The sequence below is a fragment of the Acinonyx jubatus genome, chromosome E1, assembly GCF_027475565.1.
Source record: "Acinonyx jubatus isolate Ajub_Pintada_27869175 chromosome E1, VMU_Ajub_asm_v1.0, whole genome shotgun sequence".
NCBI lineage: Eukaryota > Metazoa > Chordata > Mammalia > Carnivora > Felidae > Acinonyx > Acinonyx jubatus.
The window spans coordinates 46,303,847-46,315,160 of record NC_069397.1 but is presented as its reverse complement, the minus strand read 5'-3'; the positions used below and the strand labels follow the sequence as shown (position 1 = coordinate 46,315,160).

The 11,314-nt window shown below is 46.7% G+C and overlaps 1 protein-coding gene across 8 annotated transcripts in view; it reads left to right on the top strand.

Annotated features, from left to right (window-relative positions):
- PITPNC1 (phosphatidylinositol transfer protein cytoplasmic 1) overlaps positions 1 to 11,314 on the top strand; it is a 267,242-nt gene that overhangs the window by 222,879 nt on the left and 33,049 nt on the right. The gene's annotated exons all lie outside the window — the stretch shown is intronic.

Sequence of the window (11,314 nt, the reverse complement as noted above, 5' to 3'; positions counted from 1 at the left end):
GGTAGGGTCCTTATGGCGTCTAGTGGGTGGAAAGGCCAGATACGCTGTTAAACGTCCTACAAATGCACAGGATGTCCCCAAACACCGGGAGTGGCTAAGTCGAGAAACCGTGTTGTAGACCAATCCAAGGAAAGGAAATTTAGTAAAAGCAGTAGTAGCAAGACTCTTTTTCTTTCTTCCTTCCTTCCTTCCTTCCTTCCTTCCTTCCTTCCTTCCTTCCTTTCTTTCTTTCTTTCTTTCTTTCTTTCTTTCTTTCTTTCTTTCTTCCTTTCATTCTTCCTTTTCCTTTTCTTTTCTTTTCTTTTCTTTTCTTTTCTTTTCTTTTCTTTTCTTTTCTTCTCTTTCTCTTTCTCTCTCTCTCTCTCTCTCTTTCTTTCTTAAGTAGGCTCCACACCCAGCATAGAGCCCAACACAGAGCTTGAATTCATGACCCTGAGATCAAGACCTGAGCTGAGATCAAGAGTCAGACACCTAGGGTCGCCTGGGTGGTTCAATTGGTTAAGTGTCCGACTTCGGCTCAGGTCATGATCTCACGGTTCATGGGTTCGTTGGGCTCTGTGCTGACAGCTCGGAGCCTGGAGCCTGTTGCGGATTCTGTCTCTCTCTCTCTCTCTCTCTCTCTCTCTGCCCCTCCCCCACTCACGCTCTGTTTCTCCCTCTCAAAAATAAATAAACATTAAAAAAAAAGAGTTAGAAACTTAAACTTAACCAGCTGAGCCACCCAGGTGCTCCTAGTAGCAAGACTCCTTAGTGAATTTTTTTAGTTTGCATTCACTAAGGGCCTACTGTGTGCCAGGCTCTGTGCTGGGCACTGAGGCTACAGAGGCCATGACTGTGTCTAGTCTCTGCCTTTGAACTTGATCTTTTTTTTTTAAATGACAGAAATTCTGGGGCGCCTGGGTGGCTCAGTCAGTTGAGTGTCTGACTTTGGCTCAGATCGTGATCTCACAATTCATGAGTTCCAGGCTCATTTTGGGTTCTTTGCTGACAGCTCGGAGCCTGGAGCCCACTTTAGAGCCTGTGACTCCCTCTCTCTCTGCCCCTCCCCTGCTAATGCTCTGTGTCTCTCAAAAAATAAATAAACGTTAAAAATATTTTTTAAATAAAAAATAAAAAAAATTTTTTTAATGACAGAAATTCCTCTTTCCCTTTATTTACAGGGATGTAAAAGAAGTCCCCATCTTACCAGTGATAAAGAGAGCATAATAATTAAAAAAAAAATTTTTTTTTTAATTTTGAGAGAGAGCACGAGCAGAGGACGAGCAGAGAGAGAGGAGAGAGCAAGAATCTGGGGCGGGAGCCAGTGGGGAGCCTGATGGGGGCTCGAAACCGCAAATCGTGAGATCATGACCTAAGCTGAAGCTGGACACTTAACTGACTAAGCCACCCAGGTGCCGCTAGAGCATAATAGTTTGTTTTTTTTTAATTTTTTAAAAAATGTTTATTTTTGAGAGAGACAGAGTGTGAGTGGGAGGGGGCAGAGAGAGAGAGAGGGAGACACAGAATCCGAAGCAGGCTCCAGGCTCTGAGCTGTCAGCACAGAGCCCGACGCGGGGCTCAAACTCACGAAGTACAAAATCATGACCTGAGCTGCAGTTGGACGCTTAACTGACTGAGCCACCCAGGCGCCCCTAGAGCATAATAATTTTAATGGAGAAATTTACAATGTTTGGAACTTGGGTGCTGGGAAGGGCTCATGTGAGTAATGCTGCCCAAAAGCATGAACTCCTGAAGTGGTGTAATAGAATTAGGACAGTACCAGGGAGGTTTTAGGCAGAATTTGAGCGCATTCCCCTTGAGCTGGATGCCTAAGGGGACTCCTTTGAACTCAGTCTGTAAGCCCCTGGATTCTAGAATCTTCTTGGACCGGTAGCCCGTTCATTGGTCACACCGATCTAAACACCCGTTGAATTCTCTCTTAAGGGAAAAGGACAGAACAAAGAGAGAAACATCTAACTCTTCCAATAACCGCCCAGGGTGAGAGATTAAATGCTGTTTGCTAAGTCCGACGGGCCGCGGAAAGGGAACCGAGAGACCAAATGAGTAAATATTGTCACGCTTCGCTCTACCCTTCCGTACAAAGTGCTTCGTCCGAACTGCTCGGCTCCCTCAGATTAAAATCTTCTCATTTTGGTCCTCATGTTGGCGATTTAGGGTGGTAAAAATTTTCACTTGTCTCCACATGGCCAGGCTTAACACAGCTGCCTCACACCGGGTACGTGACGTCATCTTTCCCCCCCTTTCCCTCCGTCTGTCTGTTTCTGAGAGTAACGCAACTGTTTTGTGATGGGTTCCAACTCACTGGGGCCAGGTGCTTCTGGGTAGTTGGACTGACCGTATCGTGGAGAGGAGGGGACACCCTCTGCCACCAAAGTGCTCCCTGGTGACCAGACGCTAACATCAGCTGCCGGGTCGCAGGACCCGGAGCCCTCCTCGGTGGCAGGGTCTCCATGAGGCCAATGCTTTAGAGAGGGAAGGACTTGGAGCGGGGGGTGGTGGGGGAGGAGTTCTGGAAGCGGCCAGAGCAGCAGATATAAAGGGAAAAAGTGGGACACCCTCACTTTTAAGAAGCCTGTAATCCAGGTATCACAACATAAAAGGCTAAGTAAGGAACAGCAGGAGGCAGCGGACCAGGAGGCTTCGCAGCTGAGGTTTACTCCCCTGAAACTCTGTTCCGTCATCACTGCAGGATTTCAAGGAGGGGGCAGCTCTCTAAACAGAAGCGATCAAGACAGGCTTTAGAGGAATGGTGGGATCTGAGCGGGACCTTTCAAAAATGATGTTCTTTCCTCTTTGTTCACAAAGTAAGATGTGGTCCTTGTAAACAACAACGACAACGACCACCAACAAAAGCAAAAAAACCGGCATAGGAATATATAACATCGAAAAGACAAATGTCCTGTGATGTCTCGTCCCAGAGATAGCTGTAGTTAAAGTCAGTGTTTCTGATGTGTATACTTAACCATAATGCATAAGTGACGTTATTTTATAAATATAAGCCCACCCTGTGCAACGACAGCACACTGAACCGTTTGCAACGTGTACGTTTTCACGAACAATATAAGCTTGCCGCCTGTTTGTGGCAGCGCACGTGTCCCTAGCAGGTTTTGTAAGGGTTGTATGATGTGCCAGTGTGTGGTTCCTCTGTTCTCGTGCCATTCGTCGTTTGCTGGACATTTGAGAGGGCTTTCCATTCTCTTGCAGGGATAGTACTGTAGGAAGCATCTCACGTGCTATCTTTTCCGTGTTGTTCTAATAATGTTGCCGCAGATTATGGGGCACCTGGGTGGCTCGCTCAGTCAGTGGAGCGTCTGACTCTCGATTTCGGCTCAGGTCACGATCCCAGGGTCATGGGATCGAGCCCTGCATTGGGCTCTGCCCTAGACATAGAGCCTGCTTAAGATTCTCTCTTTCCCTCTGCCCCTCTCTCCCGCTTGCTTTCTCTCTCTCTCTTTGTCTCTCTCACTCTCAAATAAAAAAAATAGAAGGGTGCCTGGGTGGCTCAGTCAGGTAAGCGTCCCGACTTCAGCTCAGGTCGTGATCTCATGGTTCGTGAGTTTGAGACCTACATCAGCCCAGAGCCTGGAGCCTGCTTCAGATTCTGTGTCTCCCTGTCTCTCTCTGCCCCTCCCCCACTCAAGCTCTGTGTCTCTGTCTCTCGAAGATACATAAACATTAAAAAATATTTTTAAAAATTACCTTCTGATCCACACGTGTGTGGGAGCAAACTGAGTTTCGAAGATGAGTAAGGTTGAAGAACAGTGTATTGAGGGCAGAGGCAGTAATAATCCCCGTGCCTCTTCAAGGGTCAGTGAATAACTGACTGAGTCAGAAGGGAAGAAGAGCCTTGAATGCCAAGCTAAGGAATTTGGATTTTATTCTGCAAGTAGCAGAGGGCCTTCAAAGCAGGGGTCACCAGCCACCATGCAGCGGGAGTCCATTTGTGACCTCTCCTGAGAGTCTAACTCCTCCAGGGGATGGTGAGGCCGGGCTTCTGGATGCCAGCAGGTTGGTGATTCTCCAATTCCACCAGCCTGTTTCTCTCCTTCCGCCATCCCTTCCACGAACAAGTGGGCTTCAGCCGTTTCAACAGCAATAATATTTTGTTAATGAACAGGAACTTTTAGAAGTGAAAAGGCATTGAACAGCAGTCCAGCCCTCAGCAACCCTGGCTACCACATTTTTAGACCAATAATCAGGAGCTCCCTTCCCTAGGAACAAATAGGTAATCTCTTTGGGATCTCATTTCTTCCAAACAAAAGAAAGCTAGGTCACCAAGTCTTGACAAAGTACCGTACCTCGTGCTGATTCTTAAAAGCACCTCTGTTCTTTTGGCCTGATTATGCGGAACTAACTACTGCACTGTTTTAAGCAAAGCCAATTTTACTAGGAAAACAGTGGTGCCCAACTCCAGCCTCGGGAAAAGGTTTTCATTTTTTTATTTTTCAAAGGAAAAAAAAATTTTTTTAATTTTTTTTTAATGTTTATTTATTTCTGAGACAGAGAGAGACAGAGAATGAACAGGGGAGGGGCAGAGAGAGGGAGACACAGAATCTGAAACGGGCTCCAGGCTCTGAGCTGTCAGCACAGAGCCCGACGCGGGGCTCGAACTCACAGTGAGATCATGACCTGAGCCGAAGTCGGACGCTTAACCAACTGAGCCACCCAGGCGCCCCAAGGAAAAAAAAATTTTTAACTGCTGCAGCAATTTGCACGAACGAGGTCCCCCAGAGCTCAGTGCTCAGAGGATCAAATCTTACCAATTGGATCAGGTAGTGAAAGGCCAGACCAAGTAGGTCAAACAAAATTGAGGCAAATGAATTCCCAAATAACAGCTCGGAACCAGAGATTCTAAGCCTCTGCCGGGAGTGGAGTTGCTGATTGTGGCATTGGATCACCGACTGAATAGAAAAAGTCCTTGGGGCTCGGATGCCTGGGTGGCTCAGTCGGATAAGCCTCCGACTCTTGATCTCAGCTCAGGTCTTGATCTCAGGGCCTTGGAGTTCAAGCCCCTCCTTGGGCTCCAAGCTGGGCATGAAGCCTACTTTATAAAAGAAAAAGTCCTTGGGAAATGGCTCCATGCCCCAAAAGGAAGGACTCATCCAAGCAAAACATCCATAAAAGGAGAAACAATTAGGCTTGTTGTAGAGGGATCTATGCAAAAGATAACCTCTAGAGCCTACGGGTGGGGATTCCCACCCATTCTTTCCGTGTGAAAATGACTCAACCCCAAGGTAATAAGGGACCCTGGCTCCCAGTCGCCTCCCAAGTGATTACAGTCATTGTGCTGTGCAGCATGGCCACCAATTACTGTATCTTCAAATGAGTGGATGGAGAGATGGCAGGATGGGATGGGGATGATATGACGTGAAAGGCACGACACTAAAATGACTAGGACAGGAGCGCCTGGGTGGCTCAAGTTGAGCCTCCAACTTCAGCTCAGGTCATGATCTCGCGGTTCGTAAGTTCGAGCCCCGTGTTGGGCTCTGTGCTGACAGCTCAGAGCCTGGAGCCTGCTTCGGATTCTGTGTCTCCCCTCTCTCTCTGCCCCTTCTGTACTCTCTCTCTCAAAAATAAGATAAACATAAACAAACAAACAAAATGACTAGCATAGTCTCTGGTTCATAGTAAGCATTTAATAAATGTCCCCTCCCCCTGCTTGGGCTCCGGCATTGAGATCTACAGATGTGTTGCTGGGATGGTTCCTCAGTAGAAACCACGTGTCTTCGGAAAGCGGCTGCCGTGAATGGTGCTCTGGGAGTTTGCATATCGCGTTTTACCTGTTGGCATGACTGAATGGAGAAGAGAAACAGAGGAGGGTTGGTTCCAATCCCTCTAGTTCTCAAGATCACAGAATCCTCTGCGGGTACAGCGAGCTCCTTCGGAAACTACAGCCATTTTTTTATTGCTGAGACTTTTTAAAAACTATGTTATTTCTTCTGCTGTTATTTCACCTGAATCCAGAGTGACGCGTGTCTCTGACACTTCACCTCTAGGAAACCTTAGCAGTTACCCTTACCGTCTGTCGTGCTAACTTCGAGCTGTCTGTGGCACCGGAGTCCAAGAGGGTGGTGCCCAAGGCAGTTTGGGGCATTCTGTCACTGTCCGACGTCCTTACCAGGCGTATTTTAGAAGAATAACTTTTAAGACTTTAAAAGAAGAAAGAAGGAGCCAAAAGTGAATAGATGCAACCGAGCTTTTCAATTCTGTCCCATGGAGGGACCCCTGGGTGGCTCAGTCGGTTATGCATCCAACTTCAGCTCAGGTCATGATCTCACGGTTTGTGAGTTCGAGCCCCGCGTCTGGCTCTGTGTTGACAGCTCAGAGCCTGGAGCCTGCTTCGGATTCTGTGTCTCCTTCTCTGTCTCTGCCCCTCCCCTGCTCACGGTCTGTCTCTCTCTCTCTCTCTCTCTCTCTCTCTCTCTCTCAAAAAAAAAAAAAAAAAAAAAAAGAATAAATGTTAAAAATTTTAAAAAAATTCTGTCCCATGGAGAACCTGTTTAAGAAAACAGGCATTAAATCCACAACTTGCTCAGGACTTGGACCAGCTACATCAGCCTCTGCTGTTTTTAGTTTTATTAAATTAAAGCATCAGAATTTCTTAGCCCTTAGAGCAGAGCTCCCAAATCAGGTCAGAATCACCTTGGCACCTTTAAAAAAAAAAAAAAAAAAGCGGATATCTGGACCCTACCCTAGACTTACCAAACGAGACGCAGTAAGACAGGACCCAAGGATCTACATAAAATTACACCGGGTTTGGGGGAATAGCCTCAGAGCAGACCTTCCCAACTTTTGCCTGCCGTGATACATGTGGAGAGTAGTTTTTTGACTGGCATATCAGGGAGGACCTCCCGGTGAGAGCTGACCAGCCTCGCGGGGTCAGATGGCCTAGTGTTATTAGCCGGTGGCCAAGAGAAAGAGTATCTTTCCACGTCTATGATCTATTCAAGGTAAGGCAGCTCTGCCTAAGAGAGCTCCATTTTCTGGATTCGAGCTTTTGGGTTTTTTTTATTATTTATTTTCTGTGTTCAAGTTTTTATGCCAACTTATTGTTATTTAATTTTGTGGAGGGAGAAGGTAATAGCAACCTAAGCCTGGAAAACTGCCTATTTCCCTACTAAGGGGAGGGGTCAATGCCTTTGAATATCACTCCGTCTGTTGAGAATCTGATACCATCTGGGGAGTCACATCAGCGTTGTCCTTGCCAGCCAATGGTGTTAATTATAATATACATTTGTGCAGGTTCCTTCCTAAATGGTTTCTGAGCTGGGGACTGGCTTCAGATTGACCCTCATCTAAGTTAATTTCCTCTCTCCAAGACTCATCCGTGTCCAGCAGGTCCTCTGGCCCAGTCTCGTCCCGGCCTTTTCCCAGTTGGCTCTCCAAGAATCTGTGGCTACAAGGCTAATGACGGAGGTCATATTTTTCCCCTTGAGAGACAAGACATGACCCTGTGATTCTCTCCTCCACTTCTTCTCTTTATTCAGACTCCAAGTACAACTGTTCAGCTTCTGCTCCAAAAATATCCAGGAAAGAATAGGTGTTATTAAGTTGCCTGTCTCCGTCTTAAGGGGCCCAGAGAAAGACCTACAATTACCAGCTCATTAATTTGGGCCTTAGAAGTTTCAGCAGATTTCTCACAGAAGTGCTAGACCCAGACCTAGAGGGCCAAGAACTAACTTTTGAGAAAAATAAAAGTCATGGCTAAGTTGTTTTTATTCAGTTATAGCACTTAAGCCTGACAATCCAATAGAATAGATACTGCCTCCATTTTATAAAGAAGGAAACCGAGGCTCAGAGAATCTTAAATAACTTGCTGGAAGTTTCCAAAACCTCGATTTAGACCCCGAATCGTCCAGGCTTAAAGACTGAGCTTCCCCCACACCAAGCTGGTTCCTTCGGTTAAAGCTGGAGGTACAACCGTTGTCTGTCTTTGAAGAACACTCAATTGGTTTCCTCTCTAAATGTACCTCATTAACCCCGAGTCTCGCTGATCATATGAATGGAGGATTTGGGGGAAAGACAGGGTAAGAGAAAGGGTCTTTTTAACTCCCCTTAGGTTTATTGATCTGCTAGCACTCCATTTTACATCTTTGGGGGAAATTTTCCTCTTTGTGAATATTCTAGAAAATAGTGGATTGGACAAAACAAACATAGACTGGAAAAAATAAAAACTGGCCTTCCTATAACTAGGTAATGCAGGGACTCATTAAAGAAAAAAAAAAATGTCCTAGCCCCTAAAGAGATCTCTCCAGACCCCAGTTTGGAAAACATTCCTTTTCTCACCCTATCATCCCCACAACAGTCTTGAAGTTTTTGTTTTTTTGTTTTCTTTAATGTTTATTAATTTTTGAGAGAGAGAGAGAGAGACAGAGTGCAGAGGGTGAACAGGGGAGGGGCAGAAAGGGAGACACAGAATCTGAAACAGCTCCAGGCTCTGAGGTGTCAGCACAGAGCCCGAGGCGGGGCTCAAACTCGCAAGCCATGAGATCATGACTTGAGCCAAAGTTGGACACTTAACTGACTTGAGCCACCCAGGCACCCCAACAGTCTTGAAGTTAAATAAAACCTGCCCAGGTTCACGCAGGTAGTCGTTGCTAGAACAGAAATTCGAACCCAGGCGTGTCTCGTTCCAAAGCCTTTTCTGTTGCCTCCTTAGTTCGGTTCCACAGAACCTTGCGCCCCTCAGGGGTGCTTCCGGGCCCAGTAAATAATGCAACGCATTGTGTCAAACAATAAAGGTTGAAATAGCCCTAGGACTCCACTTGTCACTTTCACCTGCCTTATAAATGTATTGGGATTCCCAATAATATTATATTTGGAAAAATGAAATGGGTCCTAAAGTTAAAATATGTCTGAAATCTCCTCCAGGTTTAAAAATGGAAATCCTGTATTGCCTTCAAATTACAGATTGATTGGCTGAGTGAACATCTCTATCCTGGTTTCTCTTCAAGTTGGAGGTCCAGGTTTCCCAAAATAATACAGTACATGAAAGGCAAGCTCGATTTAGGGACAGTTAATCCAGTGCTGATTGCTGTTGCCATGTTGCAACTCATCAAGAATATTTGTTAGTCTATTACAAGCTTTTGATTTATCAAGCTATCTAAGGGCCAAATTTGTATGTCCTCTGTATGGATCAAGGCTCCTCATGCGTCATAGCCTGTGTCCAAACAGCACTGCTAAAAGCGGAGTGAGCAGGGACAGTCCACAGCAAGCAATCCCAGTTCAAAGGCTGCAAACCGAGCCACGTCTGAACCACCCTCCTTTTTGAGCGGAGCTTGCCTCATGGGCTCTTAGGAGAGCTGGTGCCTGGCCTCACCGTCACACACAGTAAGACGGGGGTTCTTTGCAATGTGCCCTTGAGTGACCGTACTGGTTTTGATAAGGTGATCTTAAAAATATAAAGTCATATGTGTTAGTGCTGAAAGGAACAGGTTAGTGTTATATAACAGGATTTTAGGGAGCCGTCTCTGGTTGCTCTAGAAATGGGAGCCAGGCCCAAAGCTGGGGACAAAGGGGTTATGACTCCACATTCCACGGGCAGGTGCTAATCACCCAGGCCAGGTTCTCCCCAGGGCTGGGACTGAGGTGGCCCAGCTGGCCCTCTCATCATGGCCGGGCCATCCGTCTTCCCACCCCACTCCCCTGCCCCCCTGCCCCGCTTCTAGTCTGTATTTGGAGAGGGGGGAGGAGAGTTCATTGGGGGTACACTTCTTGCCTAACCCCAAAGCCTTGTGAAGGGAGTGTTCGGAGGGCATTAATTACAGAAATTGGGACATCTGCAAAAAAGCTGACTCTTTGCCAAGCTGCAAACCTCCAGGTCCAGCCGTAGCACTGCCACCCTATGGGACAGGGGCGAGACTGAAAAGTGGCCCCAGAAGTTTGTAGGGGAACATGGACATTGATGCCTACTGCCCATCTGGAGATTTCTGAAGGAGGGGGCTTTTGGAAGGAGCCCATGGTGGGAGCTGGGGTGGAAATGTGGGCGAGTCCGTCTGGGAGTAGGATGCAGACATTCCCTTGGTCCTCATGCAAAATGAAGATTATCATGTACTGTTTTAGAGATTTGTCTGGAGAATTCTGGTATATTTGCCCCGAGACCAACTGTTGCTCCAGTTCTGCCCCACTGACCTGGTGTCCAACAATTCAGTTCAGTTCTGACATTACCTGGAGTTGGCGTCAGACCCCACAAGTTCAAGGGCTCGGTCCCCCAAGGCCGCTCCCACTGTAGACGCCCGTCACAAGTCCGGGACCACCCATACAAGTCAGGGCTTCCCACAGCCTCCTCCTCTGGTTGGAAAATTTGCTAGGAAGGCTCGCAGAACTCGGGAAAACACTTTACTTATGTTTACTAGTTTATTACAAAGGGTATACAGCTCAGGAACAACCAAATGGAAAAGAGGCACAGGCCGAGGTATGGGTGGGGGGAGGTGCAGAGTTTCCCTGCGCTCTCTGGGCATGCCACACCCCCCAGCGCATCCCTGTGTCCACAGGGAGCTCTCCCGATCTTGTCAAGAGTTTTTCTAGTTCAATCTCCAGCCCCCCTTTCTCCCTCCCCAAAGGTCAGTGGGTGGGGCTGAGGGTTTCCACCCTCAGCACGAGAGCTTTCTGTAACTAGCTCCATTCTGAGGCCATCTGGGGACCTCACCCTAAGTCACCTCAAAATAGGTCTCTTATTATATAAAGATGAAAAGGAAAAGTGTATCTATAAAGTGCTTGACCCTGGCTGTTGGTGCACAGGAAGCATCTAATAAACATTAGCTAGCGTGGTTATTTTTCCTTCCAACCTCTCTTTCTTCTGATCACCTCTGAGGATTTTCTTTGGACTTAATCTTCTCCCTTGGTCCTAACAGGCATCAACAGTGGTTACCCTTCCAGCTGGAGACCACCGACTATTAAATTATTTTGTGGTTTGTGCTCATATTTTCCATTCTCATGCTCCCTCCTCCAGTAGAGAAGTTTTGAGTTTTTCTGGCACTGAATTATAACTGAGAAGGGCTCAGAACACACACCAAAACGCCTCCCCACCACATCCCCCCTTTTCTCTGCCTTTCTGCGTGTCAGTAGCACTTTATAAGTCAAGCTCCTTTAAGAGAGTCGCTTTGCAGAGGAATAGCACAAATCACTCAGCGTTTGTGGTATACTCGAGTGCCAAGAGCAAATGCTTTAAAAATAGCACTTTAGGTATTAACTGCTAACAAAGCAAGAATTGGCTGCTTGTGGCTGCAATTTGCATTTAGGGTTGTTGTTTGGTTTTTTTTTTTTTTTTTTAAGCTGATGCACAGCAGTTGACCTTTTAAGTAAAGTTTTAGGT